The following is a 16,178-nucleotide window of genomic DNA, read 5'->3' as shown; positions in this document are numbered from 1 at the left end:
ACCCGATCCTCGTGCTCCAAATCAGCGACCGGTTACTCTATGTCTCCATCGTCGAACTGCCAGGCTTTGTGAGTATAGAGGAGGCTATGGTATAGTGCACCTCGAGCGCACGCGAGCGCAGCCTAAGTATGGCGAAAGGCATGGAGCGCGTCCAGGAGGCAGTGGCTCGAAAGACATATCTCTGCCGTTCATTCTGTCAATGTCTATTAGCGACGGTATGTTTTGGTGGCGCCCTCCTACGGTCCCCTCTCGTGACGTAATTATCTTACGAACAAGAATTTCGATGGTGTTTGTAATTAACACGGTGGAAGCTTAAAATCAATGCGCTCTCTCAAAGCACCACTGGCAGCACCGTCAAAATTTAAAGTTTTTACATTCCTTTTATTTCCGTCGATGAGAAATCTTTTGCTGACGTCATAGTCAACATTCCATCAATCGTGGAAGACCGACCACAACGACACTTCCGATGGCGCTTGTCGCCAATATGGAGTATTCACTGGCGGCCATAACTGTGCGCTTGACTGCTCAAAGCGTGCTGATGGCGAGCTTCCACAGTTCTTTCGCAACGTGCACTTCACACCTTCAAGATTGCTGGCCATAGCAGCCAAATAATGTGACCCCGTACTGAGCAAGCGCTCTAGAAATCGCCTTCAGATATGTCGTCCACTGAATACCCCCTGTTGTGACACTATTTGTGACTAATCAGATGGTGACACTTTGAGCGTTATTTGTCTTACAGAAACTGGAAACTGACTGGCAACGCCTTTCGTCAAGCCTGGATTAGCGTGGAAACCATCGGCGCTATTCATCACAGCCAATAAAAACATTTTCATCCTATACTCGCTTCTTTTAGAACGGTAACTTGGCAACTAAACTGAGTAAGCCTACTGTAAAAATATACAAAACAAATTTTAAAAAAAAGTTTTGCCTCGAATGCGGGAGGCATAAACCGTATGTGAACAGCAAAGCAGCCTTTATAGCAAACCAGTACTAAATGATACTCTAGAAGCCTGGAGATTTCCCAGCTTTTGGAGTATTCTTGAGAGTCTTACTGTCTTCCGGCTTATGGAAAATATTTGCCTTTAATTTGGTGTAATCCTGAGTGCAAGAAGAGAACACATGCAATATTCTTAATGAATTCGTAATCAGCCCAGGCAGCCGAAAACGATTCGAAATACGATGACTCAATAGTGTTGCCCACTGAAACAAATATTGGCAATCACCTACCTAAGTGGCTTGCCATATCATAAGATGGACCCTGCTCTCTAAATGGGTAATTTTTGTGTAATGGCTGGACGTAGAGAAGACTCAAAACATGTCCAGCGCCGGACCGGGGTTGTCCCAAGCATGACAAGCCACTAATTATTCTTGCAATGCAAACTATCTTAAACCTAACCACTGGCGGCGCGAATAGGCTTTTTTTTCAACTGCTCAACCTTTTCAGACAGAGCTGAAAATAGTTCACATTGGCCATTACAGTTTATTTATTTATTTATTTATTCATTCATTCATTCCCTCAGGGCCCGAAGCCATTATAGAGGGGAGTGGACACACACATCTAATTGCACACAAAGACAAACAGTAATTAGGCGGGTAAGCATAAAAATCCAAAAACAGAACATTGTTAAAACAAAACACTGTCAACCAAAATCCAAAAAATATTCGCAAAGTGCAGCTTTGAATCCGGCATTCTCGGCTATGCTGGCAACAGGTGCGGGAAGGCGATTCCAGTCCAGTGATGTCATGGGTATGAAAGACTAATGAAAGCTTGAGGTGCGACACTGAGGGATGCCAACTTTATTTTGATGGTCGAAACGTGATGAGACGTGTGATGGTTGTGTTAACAGATGCTGACGAAGATTTGCATTGTGGTGGTAAATTTTATGAAATAAACATAGACGAGATATTTTTCTACGTAGGGAGAGGTCAGACAAGTTTAGGGTAGTTTTCATTGCTGTTACGCTAGATGTGCGATGATAGTAATGCAGTATGAAACGAACAGAACGGTTTTGAGCAGCTTCTAATGATAATGCAAGCGTTATACCGGGGTCCCAGATAGCGGAAGAATACTCAAGTTTGCTGCGGACCAATGATTTGTAAAGAAGTAGTTTTAAGGACAGTGGGGCAAGAGAGAAGTTCCTTTTTAGAAAGCCCAACATGCGGTTAGCGTTTTTAATTATATACTCAATATGAATGTTCCATGAGAGGTTGTTAGTGATATGAACACCAAGATATTTAAATGAGGACACGGATTCCAGCTCAACAGTTCTTATATGGTACGAGGGACAGGTGTTATTTTCACGTGAAACTCTCATGGATTTGCACTTGTTAATATTGAGTTCCATTTGCCATTTATCACACCAACGAGAAATACTGTCAAGGTCAGACTGGAGTGCAAGAACGTCAAAATCGTTAGTTACTTCAGAATGGATGACACAATCGTCTGCGAAGAGACCAACTGAGGATGAGACATGCGAAGGAAGGTCATTGATATATATTAAAAACAAAAGAGGGCCGAGTACTGAACCCTGGGGGACACCAGAAGTCACAGGAGAGGGGTGCGAGTTAATGCCATTAGCATGAACAAATTGAGAACGGTTAGTTAAAAGGTGTTGATCCAAGTCAAAACATGAGAGTCAATGTTCAGTTTACTGAGTTTATACAAAAGGAGCCTATGTGAAACCTTGTCAAATGCCTTAGAGAGATCTAAAAAAAATGCAGTCAACCTAAGATGAACGATCGAGGCAAGCGTGAAGGTTATGCGTAAGTGTTAATAGCTGAGTTTCGCATGAGAACAGTTTTCTAAAGCCATGTTGAGCAGGAGAAAAGAATGTGTGGGAATTAAGAAAATTAACGAGATGCGAATAGATTATGTGCTCTAAAATTTTGCAAGGGACACTTGTTAAGGAAATTGGGCGATAATTACTTGGGCTGGATTTGTCACCACCTTTATGGATAGGAATCACCTTCCCCACCCTCCAGTCCTCGGGAAGGCTTCCGAGTTCGAGTGATTGCCGAAATAGCTTTGTTAAGATAATAGAGGAATACATAGTAGTGTTTTTGAGAAACTTCGAGTTAATATTATCAATTCCACACGATGACGATAGTTTAAGGTTGGCGATGACTTTCACTATTTTGGCACATTCTATATCAATGGAATTCATAGCACAAATATTGTATTCATAAACATCCGGATAGGAATTAGTGGTTACATTCGAAAATGATTTTGTGAATAATTCGTTTAGCACAGCTGCACACTCATTCGCCGCTATCGTCTCATCATCCTCGTTGTTCAGCACTACGTCAAGCCTCTCAGAAGGGTTTACGACGTTCCAAAATTGTTTAGGGTTGTTGCGCAACATAGTGGGTAGGGTACATTCGAAAAAACTGCGCTTGGCTTCGGCAATAGACGTCTTATACACTGCTGCAGCAGAATAATTTGCTGCCCAACAATGCTCTGCATTGGGAAACACGGATAACTTTGCAGCACGAAACATTCTTTTTTTCCTATTTGAGAGCCTTCTGAGCGTTGGTTGAACCATGGGGAGTGAGTGTAATTACGTACAGTTCGTACAGGTATATATCTATTTGTAAGGGAGGCAACGTTTTCTTTGAACAACATCCAATTATCCTCAACAGAACGCTCAGAAAAATTACGCAGATAATCGCTTAAAAAAGTACCCAATTCATGATTAATAGCTCCAAAATCCGCTCGGGCATAGTCAGATATCCGTTTTACTTGCACTGGAGAGCGACACACCGTAACAACAAAATCAAAGCGGAGCAATGAATGATCACTGAGACCAGGTAGGTACGTGAGAGACGATATAAGCTCGCGTGACGTCGTCAGCACGAGGTCCAGCACCGTGGCCGAAGAACAAGTAACCCGAGTGGGCTGCGCAACAACCTGAGTGAAGTTAAAATCGGCGCACAGATTTAAGAAGTCATTGGATTCTGTCGAAAACGTACTTAAACAGGGGCCGTCGTTTGACCATGTAATGTTCGGATAATTAAAGTCTCCTAACAGTAAGACTGGGACGTCAGGGAAACGGACTGTGACAGCATTTACGACGTCATGAAGGTCAGACACAAAGGTAGAACTTCTCGAAGGAGCACGATAGCAAACGCCCAAAACATATTTACGATGATTTAAACAAAAGCAAATCCATAGGATCTCCAGATTCGTGGCAACGTTTACATGAAATGAAGAAATGTTATCAGCCACAGCGATCATAACACCGCCGCCACTTTTATCAACTCTATCTTGCCGATAGATATTAAACTTCTTTTGACAGTGCAAAATTTCACTGTTACAAATCTTACTTGTCAGCCAAGTTTCTGTCAAAACAACAAAACTAGCATTTGATGAGTCAATTATTGAACAAAGGTAGTCCCGTTTATTGATGACACTCCTAATACTTGTAAAAAGAATCGAGAGTTGCGCAGAGGACGATGTCTGAATAGGGCCACCACCCCTCGCAACATGCTACGATGTAGGTGCTGCATGACAGGCATTTTGAGTTTGGTTATTTACAGCGATAGTGGGTGCACACACGCCACCACTGCGCAGGTCTGCTTGTCGTACACTATTAGTAAGCGGATCATAAAAGTAGCCTGTTTGGCCAATAAGAAATTTGTTGTGCCGGAGTTTGAAGGTTGCATTTTGAGATGTTCCGAATTGAAGAAGTTTCTTTCTTGCCTGTCGTGTCGCCAGACAGTTAACAGAAAAGTGACAAACTCATCATGTATGTATCATTGCGATGAGGCTAATACTATACAGGATGTTCAATTTTCCTTCAAACACATTTTAATTGGGTGTGAGTTACACGGGAGGCAAGACCATGTATTTATAAGGCTTGGCGGATACTAGATAAGAGAGTAAACGTCCCTGTAAGATGGGCATGACCTAAACTTCGTCAATTAACGTTTTTATTTCTTAGTGTCTTGTGTCATGTTTAAATACCAGCATTGACGGCAATTGCAATTAGAGGCTAGGCCAATTTATTAATTTAATGAATGAATTTAAGTGCTGAATAAGTGTTATTGAATATATACAAAATTATCCATTGAAAAAGAACATACCTGTTCCGTGCACCGCATCCTGCAGTTTTTGTGGAGCGTTTGCTCGCCGCCGCTAAAGTCAGATTGTTAAGGTAACCATAAGGCTTTCGTCATAAAAACTTCACTCTTGAACTATTGTTTCTGCATATAATTATAAAACAGCAACAGCGCCTAATTAACAAGGAACAAGAAACGAGTTACACCGAGAGAGCTTCGCCTTACAAGGGATTTATTTGAATTAACATAAATATCGACTTTGAAAAAAAAAAAAAAGAGACGTATTCACGTCGCCTCTCATTAAAGCGTGTCAAACATCCTTAGCAACGCTGGTACTTTATCAAAAAGTGCAATCGAAGGCGTGCTAACACGCTTGTCCTGTCTTCACCTTGAAATATCTCTCGGTAATCTCTAGTCAGCTGTTGAACGTGCAAATCCCAGAATCAATTTTTTTTTTGTTTTTTTAGAAGGGGAGCACACTCACGTATGTCGCATCCAATCGGCCATCTTGGTGAAAGTCTTGTACCTGGTACAGCTGAGAGATCCTTACATTAGCCATAACTCGGAGGCCATCTCACATCTTCAGGAGAAAGGAGATGGCGTCGTTTCTGGCTTCTTCATAGACATACAAAATATGTTATTGGGTTCCGCACAACACTCTCATGTCAATTCTCGGAACAAACAAAGAGGAAGAAGGCATCACAACTTTTCAAAATCGGGCAGGGATAACTCTGGACACCATCATAGATCTACTAGGTGTGCATTTAACGGCGACAGTGCCCGTAGATCATGAATGTCAACAATATGTACAAAAGAGGGCAGTGTGTATTGGCTCTAGGGTGGCTTCGCAACTGTGTGATGTGTAGTTGGCAGCATGCGGCAAAATTATCCAGGACAACCTGAACGACATCAATAAAAGGGCGATCTGCCGGTATGTTTAATGATTTCATAGTACCATGCGCCAAGAAAGTTGAAGAAAACAGGAAGGAATGTATGGGTATGTTAGTGAAAGGATTAGAAGAGAGTTGTCCCGCGCTGTTTTTTACATATTAGCTACCAAAGGGAAACTCCATCAAGTTCCTCGACCTTGTCCTGGAATTAAAAAAAAAAAGATCACGTATGCTGGAGATATGAGCACCGCTCAAGTAATGGGTGTGTGGCATATGACACGAGGCACTCAAATATTTTGAAACGAAGTGTTACCACCACGGCAATTACATCTTCCTTAAATAAATATTATAAACGCCGGACTGAGCCACGATTTACGAGGCAAATGTCTCGACTACCGGAATCCGGATATCCGGACGATCCCCTAGTAGGCGCGTTTCAAAAATAGTTGCAGGAAACTGAAAAGCACGCCATCAAACAGCAAGGAAACAAAAGTGAAAAGGACTTGAAAGAAAATCACGATGACCACTACATTCATGGGATCACTCAAAGACTAAAAAAGATCGCTGGTCGACTGAACTTGCAGGTGTTATGCTTTGCCCCAAAAAAGACCTACTCTATGTGACAACGACAAAATAAAAAACCAAGCAAAAAAGAAGAAAAAAGGCATGCAACGGCGTTCACATTACACGGCAAGTTATGCCCAAAGCGAAACAGGAGAAATATACCGTAGTCCTCTTTTGTTCGGCAAGTGCAACATCGGCCACACTGACCGATGTGTTCATGATAGAGCAAGAGAGCACGCAGCAGCGGTGAAGAGCACATCAGCAGGGCAGCTGTTAGCCCACTGCTAGGCATGTCAATGTAGTTTAGCTTTGACCTGCGTCAGCCTTCATGCAAATAACAAAATTCCACACTCACGCGAGTTGCTCGAGGCACTAGCTGTCAAAGAAACTGCAGACGACTGCGTCAGCCGTCCTCTGATCATGACTCACAACAACGAAATCCAGTATCTACGGCGTCCTGCGACCCAGTGAATCATGATGACCGTCCTTTCAGCCCAATCTACGAAAAGAAAAAAAAATATCAACAACGTGCGGAGACCCAATCTGTTGTATTAATTGTAAATGGTGATGATTGTTTTTTTAGTTGACTTTCTTCATTCACTTTTATAATTTTTATTATATCTTTCATTTTTCCTTTGACATATTCCTTGTTTTATCAATGTGTGTGCACAATCAATGAAAATAGCAGTCGGCGATGTCCAGGCATACACAAAAATGGAGGGCATCGGTTACTGAGAACGGGAAACATTTTTATAGCGGATCTGTAAAGGCTAGTTTCCCCAGTTTCGTGTCCGCTACCAAACAAATGTCGACACTAAACTAGGCAAAACTGATGACAGCTACCCCCATCTATGAGCGACGGCGGCAACCAGACAACCAATCTGGTTGCCGCCGTCGCTCATAGATGGCGGCAACCTTTCCAGCCTTTCCGTCGAGGTGGGCAATAGTCCGGCGGTCGCCGTCGTGCATGTCCCCCCGCGACGCCCAAGAGAGAAATTGAAGCATTCATGATGGAAAGCTTCGTCTGGATCATGCTCGGCGACGACACGCCTGCCGTAGTGACGGGTGACTTTAACGTTGTCGTTGCACGCCAGGAGGGAAAGTGGTTCACTTCGTTTATGCTCAAGCGCTTCGGGCTTGCGTGTGTGAACAAACCTACGGTGCCCACAACCAGGCAGCGGACCTGTATAGACCTCGTCTTCACGAAGAACGTGCCTGCCTTCAGCGTACACCTTATGGACGTGTACCACAGCAATCACAAGACCATGGTCACTGTGGTTTCGAAATAAATAACAACCCCGGATCGTTATATATATAAATGTTTGGTCCTTTAATCGTTCGAACAATCAATTACCAAATCACACCTTTATCCTTACATTTATAAATAGTTCATTTCCACCATAGTAAACTTCCGCTGGTCGACATTCTTCACCAGAGTAGAAAGGCTGACAATTTTTTTTCATAAAAAGTTGCAGAAAATCGATATAACTTTTCTATGAGATAGAGGCTAGTTCTGAAATCTGGGCATCAGGTACAAACCGCTATCGCGACATTTCAACAAGACAGGGTGTTCGGCGATGCGTGGTTTATTTTGCCGGCAAAAAAAAACAGTATTTTTTATTCTGTAACACGCTGTATATATAGCACGACCACTGTTTTAAAGTATGAAATGACGCGCTTAAATTAAGATCAAAGGAGGAAGAAGAAGTCGGCGCCCTAGCATAGACATGTGGCGATGATCTAGCTATTTGTTCTAGCTAGATAGAACAAATAGTTTTCCACGATTATCTAGCTAGCTAGATGATCTAGTTATAGTTCGTATAGTACAAGTAGCGACAACCAATACAAATGACAAAGCACATTCCGATAGAACAAAATCGCGTCATTCAGTTCAGTCCTCTGCTGTCCACCGACGCTCGCTTCCTCTTCCTAAAACATGCACCGTCACGCAGTCGGCACTTCAAAGAGTGTCGCTACTCTTAGGAAGCTCTTCTCTCGAGACTTTACTGTGGCAAATTGAACTTGGCCCCCTCGCAGTGGAAATTACTGTGGACGATCAGGCATGTGGGCCACCGGGTCCAACGCATTGGTTTCCCATACTCCCCACACATTTTCCTTCTTAAAAAAGAAACAAATAAAAACAAATAGAAGACGTCTTAAGAAATCTTGGTGTGGCCTTCCTTCTGAGTCAGCAAGGGCTGCAGATTAATGAGAGCCTGTCCGACGTCAGTAATTCCGGACGGCATCGATGCGGCGCTGGTGGGTCTGATGATGGGAGCTGCGTCGCCGCCGCTACGTCTCTGGCACGAGACTCTAGAAATTAAAACGAAATGATGCCATGGCGCGGCAGGAATAAAAAGCCGCGCCCGAGAACGACGAATATTTCGGTTATTCGTAGCCCATGCAATTCTTCATCTTTTAAGGCGAAATTTTAGTTCTTTAGAACCAAACAGGAAATTTTTATGTCATATTTGAGCACGTTGGGAGAAAAATGTCGATATCGCTCTTAACAATCAAGATAAGCGTCTTGGTAACGTGATCAACATTTGACAAAGAAAGAACATTGCCCAATCAAAACTTTGTATATGCCTATATAAACCGTAATAATCAATTTTAGAAAAGCAGTAATTAGACGAGTGACACAACACGCATGTTTTGAATGAAAGTCAAAAATTGACAGTGAAAGGTACATGGAAATCGTTAATTTGAACTAAAATATGAACAGACAATCTTAAACCTAAATTTAGCACATAAGAAAGAACAAGCTCGACAAAATTTTCTACGCTATTTTTGAGTGAATTGAATTGTTCGAGGTCACAAAATTTGTTAAAATACAACAAAATGGTCTTGGAGAACCTTATAGTGTTGCTATTCGCAGTTTGTGAGGACCAATCTGCACAAGGTAAATTAAAATCACTCTATATGTGAACTTGAAATTTATCAAAATCATTTCGTTTACTGATTTCCTCAAAAAGCTCAACAGATAGAGCCTGATATGAAAGGGGCGGGAAGTAGTAGATGCCTATTAAATAAATGAAACCTTCACACGATCTAACTTATATCCAAACGCATATCGGATAGAATTCAAAATCGAACCTTCACCTCGACAGAAGGGAAACTTCAGCAGCCATTAAGACACCACCGCCTAGCCTCTACCCTATGCAAGAGTAATCTCTCTTGCAGTGATACATCATGTATTCAGAACTAAAATAATGTGCCTTAGGGATTCCCTTACATAGCCACGTTTTAGATAGAAAGATTATTTAGTGGTTTTCACCTACGAAATTTGATATAAACTCGCCGGTTTTCGTACGAAGCTTTTTGCATTTTAATAAAATAATTTAACCTTGCCCGGCATTTTGACAGTCTATGTAAACAACAGAATGAACACTAGACCAGTCAAGCCGTCCAGCAAACTGATAAAAGCCGCTACCCTCCTGCCTCACTTCGGAATTGTTGATCAAACTTGATGCTGGTTCATCGTCTGACACGTGAAAAGAAGAGCATCCATCAAACTTCGTCATGATTTTAGCAAGGAACCGATCTTCCCTTGAAAAAGGGGTCAATTAGCGCGTGAACATTGGGGATATGCTGCTTCTTCGGATGCAGCCCGAGCACTTCATAGTGATATTGTCGTCTTCCATGTAGGTGTTCTATTCTTCGTGGCTGATGTTCAGGCACTTACAGTTAAAACGCCGGCTGCAGCCAGCCGAACAGAGAAGAAACTGCTGCTTCCTGTTCAAGCGGACATCACATGAGCAACATATGTATTTTTGACACGCACTATAAGGCGTGTCTTTCGTGGTTAGCGTCATTCTTCGTCATTCAGCGTCAACTGACATCGAAGTAGCATTTTTATATGCTGATTATCGGCCTCTCCTAAGGTAATATACAGCACATATTTACCCCCACGAATTAAACTGGTTACTGAACAAGTGATTACATTTATTCCGTCGTATTGTAAGAACTTGTGGTACTCCATTCTACCGCGTGCGTTGCAAAGTTGGCAACGCACGCGACTGCCACGCAGAGGAACGAAGTTCGAACACCGCTCCGTCACTTTGTAATTCTACAATGTTCTGGAAAGCTCCACCTTATTCTCGGCTGTCATCGAATGTCCTGGTTTGGAACGTTTGAAAGGCAAAAGCGCGCATGAAATCAGCGGTAATGGATTGCTCCGACACAGTCGCCCTTCCGCCGCAGACGCAGGGGGCTCGTACCTTTTCCTTTAAGTTTGTATTCACAAGTTCTCCTCGTTACATGTTTATTTTAAGTTCTAGATTCATCTGCCCGTTTTTATTCGTGGATAAAATAAGATTTGGTTTATTTTTATCTGCTTAAGGGGGTGTATATTTTTAAATGCCAAATAAGAAAATTATATTGCGTCCTAAATAACTCCAGAAATATTTAGAGGAAAGGTATATATTTTTCACAAAAAATTGCAATACCAAATTCTTTTTTTTTTTTTTGTTTAAATGTAAAGTGGTGCGAATATTTTATCTTTTTGTATATTTCAAATGTATAAGCTCTTTCCGATTGGGTGGAGAACATATTTTGTGTAAGAGTGTGCGATATCGGTTGTTTATTTTTTTTTCGCTTTACAATTGTTTAAAATTAGTACACCTGGAAAAATTTTATTTTTCCCAATATTAAGAATTTCGTAAATTCCATTCAGCCATTTAAGTAAAATATTGCTTTTTGTTTTATGATGTTTCTTTTTCTGCCTTGAACTGTATATGGGTAGGGACCCCGTCAGCAGCCACGTCCTTTCTTCCTGTATCCCTCCGGCGTTTCCTGTGAAATTCCAAATAAGCAAAGAAAGGAAAACATGCCCTAATTTTTGTCTAAGTCGCTGGCTGGAAAAGAGGCCGTTTGTAGGGTAAAACATCAAATAAACTTTTAATGAGTGAAACTGCACTCGGGATTCAACATGTCCCCAGAAGAATCTTCGGAGGTCTTTGCCATTGTGTCTGTCGTTCCTGGACTGCCACGGCTGCTGGTGAATTCCTTAAATTCGTACAGTGTGGCACTGCTTAGTGCTTACTGAAGCAAACATAATTTTTCGAGATGTAATAAACATGTTGAACCAAAACGGCGCCTCACCCTTAAAACAAACCTACCAGAGCTTCGTTAAGATCATGCGGCAAAAATAAAATTGTTATATCTTTATAACGATGATAACTTGCAATCATGGCAGTTTGTTTGAATATAAATGACTATCCAGAACATCTATCTGTTCTAGATAGGCTCTCGAAAGCATACGCCGTATTTACAAGATCTTCCAATCGGGTGACAAAACTGAACATTGTAAAATACTTTTGATACGGGTAATAAGTGTGAAAATAGTAAAACAAGCTATAGTTAGAAGTTAAGACACATTAGAATCACAGGATAAACCGTTCATTCAAGATGACTACCTCGAAGTGCCGATTTTAAAACAATGCTTTGATTAACAGTAGAGTTACAATTATCATAATTTATGTTCCAGAATATCCTCCCGATCAATACACAAGAAAGCAGAATATCTTTTAATAACAAGAATAAACAAAACAACGATAGTTATAGGAATGTCTTACCCCATCAATTACGTGTTGCAGCTTAGAAAATGCACGACCTGGCTTATGATGTTGTCGCTACTTGCCTGGTGCTTTCTTCTTCGGCATTTCTATCGGCTAATGCCGAAGTCGCATTGGCTGCGAGGCGTTTTTTAAACCGTCAGTGATTATAGAAGAGAAAGGCAGTTATAGTGTAAACAAACTTGCTCGTGGAATTTTAAGGTATTATCACAATTGTTTAGGTAAAACAATCTTGTATGTTCTCGTCGGATCAAATGTAGGGGCTTGTACGTTGTGGAATGACAATAAAATTTTGCACGACTGAATTATATGGACAATTTATTAAAAATGACTAGTAAATGAATCGCTGGTTTATGAAGATCGTCACTTCAACCTGGAAGATACGGCGAAATTAAAAAGGACTTTAGGCCCTGCTACGGAAAGAAAAGTTAAGTAAACTCATGGCCGTCAGCTGGACATGGCGGCGTCGAAGGTGTAGTAAGCACAAAGAATGAGAGGAGCTAAAGATTAGTAAATATGTGCGTCTGCCAAGCGCTCCGTATAAAAGAAATGCGTTCCAAACTAAATTTGTTTTACGAAGTTAACAATGTCCGTACTAACAAATTATTTCTAGAAATTTAGAAGAAATAACCAGCATGAATGACAGGCGTTATATCCGTCATCTCCGAGACAGGAGTTGCTATGTTAATTGCAAAATACCTGTGTGAATAGTACCTAGTGGGAGGAATGCTGTCAGAATCATCTAAAAAACAAGCTAGCGTGCGCGCGGTGCTACGTATGTAGAAGCGATTTACATCACCTGGAATTTACCTCGTTGCTGGTTCTGGTGCTGCTTTTTGATTATGTCAAGTAACCTTGTAAGGGTGGCAATATATAATGTGACAATATGCTTATAGTTATAAACACCAAACCCAGTGTGTACTGGCATTCATCCTAAACCCTAAATATGTTTCCCCACAAGAAATTACAAATAGTTTCTTTTTTTTTTTCAGTGGTGTGGGTTTTTTACCCTTTTATAGTGAATTCGACATTCTCGGAATCTTTACTGAGCACTCATAAGAAAAAAAACTGGCAGTAAACGTTACCACACTCGAGTGCTCTGCTCCTAACGAGGCGATACTAGCAAACGTATATGGAGCTACAACTAAAACCATGTCTGCGAAATTAAAAAAAAGGGTATTCGACATAAATATCTTACAATTGAAAACGAGCGTGTTGGTTAATAGATACTAAACTTGAAAGTATAAAACAGAGAGGACGAGGACGACTAGAATATTGACACCTCGTCGTGACGCTACAGATTTTTAAACTCTTATATTTATAGTACAATTCTCTTTTTGGACTGCAAACAAGAATAATTCTGCATTATCACTGACAATGACCAAGGTTAATTCTAACTAATCGAAAATAACTAGATTACTGATGCGCTTTTCAAACTTTTCTTTTAGTGTATTCCTTTTCCTTCATAACTAGTATCTCCTTTCCCTCTTTGAGGACGTTGAGACCCTTGGGGGGCGGTTTTTTATCGTTTTTTATCGTTGTGCCAATTCTATGTTGTTGCTAAATGAAAGATGTCCTGTTCCCGTCCTCGTCCTCTCTGTTTTATACTTTCAAGTTTTGTATAAATATCTTACCTCGGGGAATAACGAAATATCAATAACATAATATTATGTCTTTTCAGTTCTGCTTTATTAATGTCTGTTCAGCAAAGCTAGGTGGTGTCTGTACGCAGTTTCGAAAAGAGATTTTTAAATTATCTTATCACCACCTCGTTCAATTTTCCGCAACACCATACAAGCGGCGGCAGATTAAGAAACGCAGGGTGTGGCGAGTCCCGAGTAGCAAATTATCACTGCGAAACCTAAGGGGTTGCGACATTAGACGATAAGAATACTGAAGGAAGAATCGCCGAATAGCTTGAAGATAATAGATCACGCCCTATATGTTTAATATACCGTCCGTCAATGTAGTACACATTGAAATTGGGATAAGCACATTTATGCTAATTAGTGTAGCCTGTTTTGTATCAGGTGAATAATGGTAAGATTATTTTTGATATGCAGTTCGATAACCTTTTCGTGTATCTCCTTACATGTTGTGAAATGATTGAAAATCAGGGGAAATCGTTTATGCTTCGTTCTATTTATTTTTCTTTAAAGGAGGAAGGGGGGGGGGGGGGGGTCGGGTTCTCGTTCGAAATTACTAATGAACAGTCTCAAAGGAATAAAAGCAATAAACAGATAGGGAGAGGAACATGTGGGATTGTCCTCCTTCAAAATGAATTATTTGATTATTGGTTTCTTTAAGAGTACGTCTACACAACCGTTGTTATCTTCGTTTTCTTGTCACATTGTGTATTTTGTTCTCTTCTTGCAAGAAACTTTAATGCTTATATTCAACGGAGGGTTCTTGGAACTTAGAAATGAATAACCTTTTCGGCGCGTTTTATTTTTTTTTTTTTTTTCTTGCGGACAGTGTGTTGCCTGTTCGAATCGGCTCGGCCTCAAGGATGTTTACGAATGCGGTGCGGATGCTTTTGAAGATCAGACCGGACGCGTGAGACGGATCGCTGGAACGTTCGCTTTTGTCAGCAAAAGACCTACCGTCGAGTTGATACAATCATAAAGCCGCGGGATGTCGCTGAAAACCACACTTGTACCTCCGGTTCGTTCAACTATCGTGAGAGTAGCCCAACAACTGCTCTTTCGGCCGAGCAAGTCGGCTATGCTCAAGGTCACTGACGAGCCGAGTGGTGCTGATTCTTTTAACTGTTGCGTCGAATAGCACAATTATTTATCCTATATTGAGGTGAACTCCTTGGTACATCTGTACTCCTATAGAAAAAAATGAAAGACGTTTACAATTCTCTGTAATGCCGAATTAGAGCGCAGCTCTTGAGGAGGAGGAGTAAAGGTTACAGAGGGCAAGGTATGTCCCTGCTCCACCTCCGTACCCTCCCCTCCTCCTCTCTTGCTACCCTCTCATTTAGCGGGAAATTTTCGCTAAATTTCCTGCTAAATTAAGCAAAAACTTACCCATTAAATTTAGCGAAACTTTTCTAGCTAAATTCAGCGGGAAAACCGAATTGGTGTTGAGGTCACGTGACGTCAGATTCCCCGTTAAATTTACAAAACAAATTCCGCTAAATTTAGTGTGACATCAGGTGACGTCACAATTCTGGTAATAACGTCACACGTAACGTCACGTGTGACGTGACGAGGGTAAAATTTTCCCACTTAACTTAGCGGAAAAACTTTCCGCCAAATTTAGCGGGAAAGTATTACCCTTGTAACGTCACACGTGACGTCACGTTTGACGTCATAATGGGAAACGTCTCATAAGGCAACGCGCGGTTACACCGACGCCGACGCCTCTCAATCCGGAAACAGGCAACTAAGAACTGGGCTCTAAAAGTAAATATACTGAGCACAGGTGTGTTTAGTAAGAATTTAATAAGAACGGATTATCTCGAGCCCTTTAAGACGTCTCTATTTCCTGACTATACACTCATGCTAATTTTATACTTGGATGCCACCTTCCGTAACTCCCCTACGTACGTCCTCAGAATCACCCATTTTCAAGGTACCATGGTGATCTAGAAACGAAACACTTTGTAAAGCCCGTCGACTTCAGGTGGAGATGGAGGACCAGCGAAGCTGAAATCTTTACGACAACTATACGTCTATATTATTTATATATGATTGCAATGAAGACACGTAAACGACTTCTTTGTTTAATTGTACTTATTCAATTCTAAGTGACCAAAGTGATCATGGTAACTATGGTAAACCGACATTGGTTTAATTTTGACTTCGAATACGTTCTTGCTAAACGTGAGGTCGATACACGTTCTGTTGTTGTTCGTTGGCATACGTATACGTGTTGGTATACGGCTATTTTAGATTTCGCAGCGACTTAGGCACTTTATCAGCGTCGCAGAAACGAAAGAAAGGAAGGTTAGATCGGCTCGTTCTGTCCTCAGCCTCGTCACAGCGCACTCTTAATTGAGATAAGTCGGTGACCGTCGATGATAACAAGGGATCAGGACCTCAGTATCTAGTAATGCCAAGGAAGGCTGACTCACACGGGT

This window comes from Ixodes scapularis, unplaced genomic scaffold (assembly GCF_016920785.2).
Source record: "Ixodes scapularis isolate PalLabHiFi unplaced genomic scaffold, ASM1692078v2 PGA_scaffold1__304_contigs__length_218370807, whole genome shotgun sequence".
Taxonomy (NCBI): Eukaryota; Metazoa; Arthropoda; class Arachnida; order Ixodida; family Ixodidae; genus Ixodes; species Ixodes scapularis.
This window is presented reverse-complemented; position numbering follows the sequence as displayed.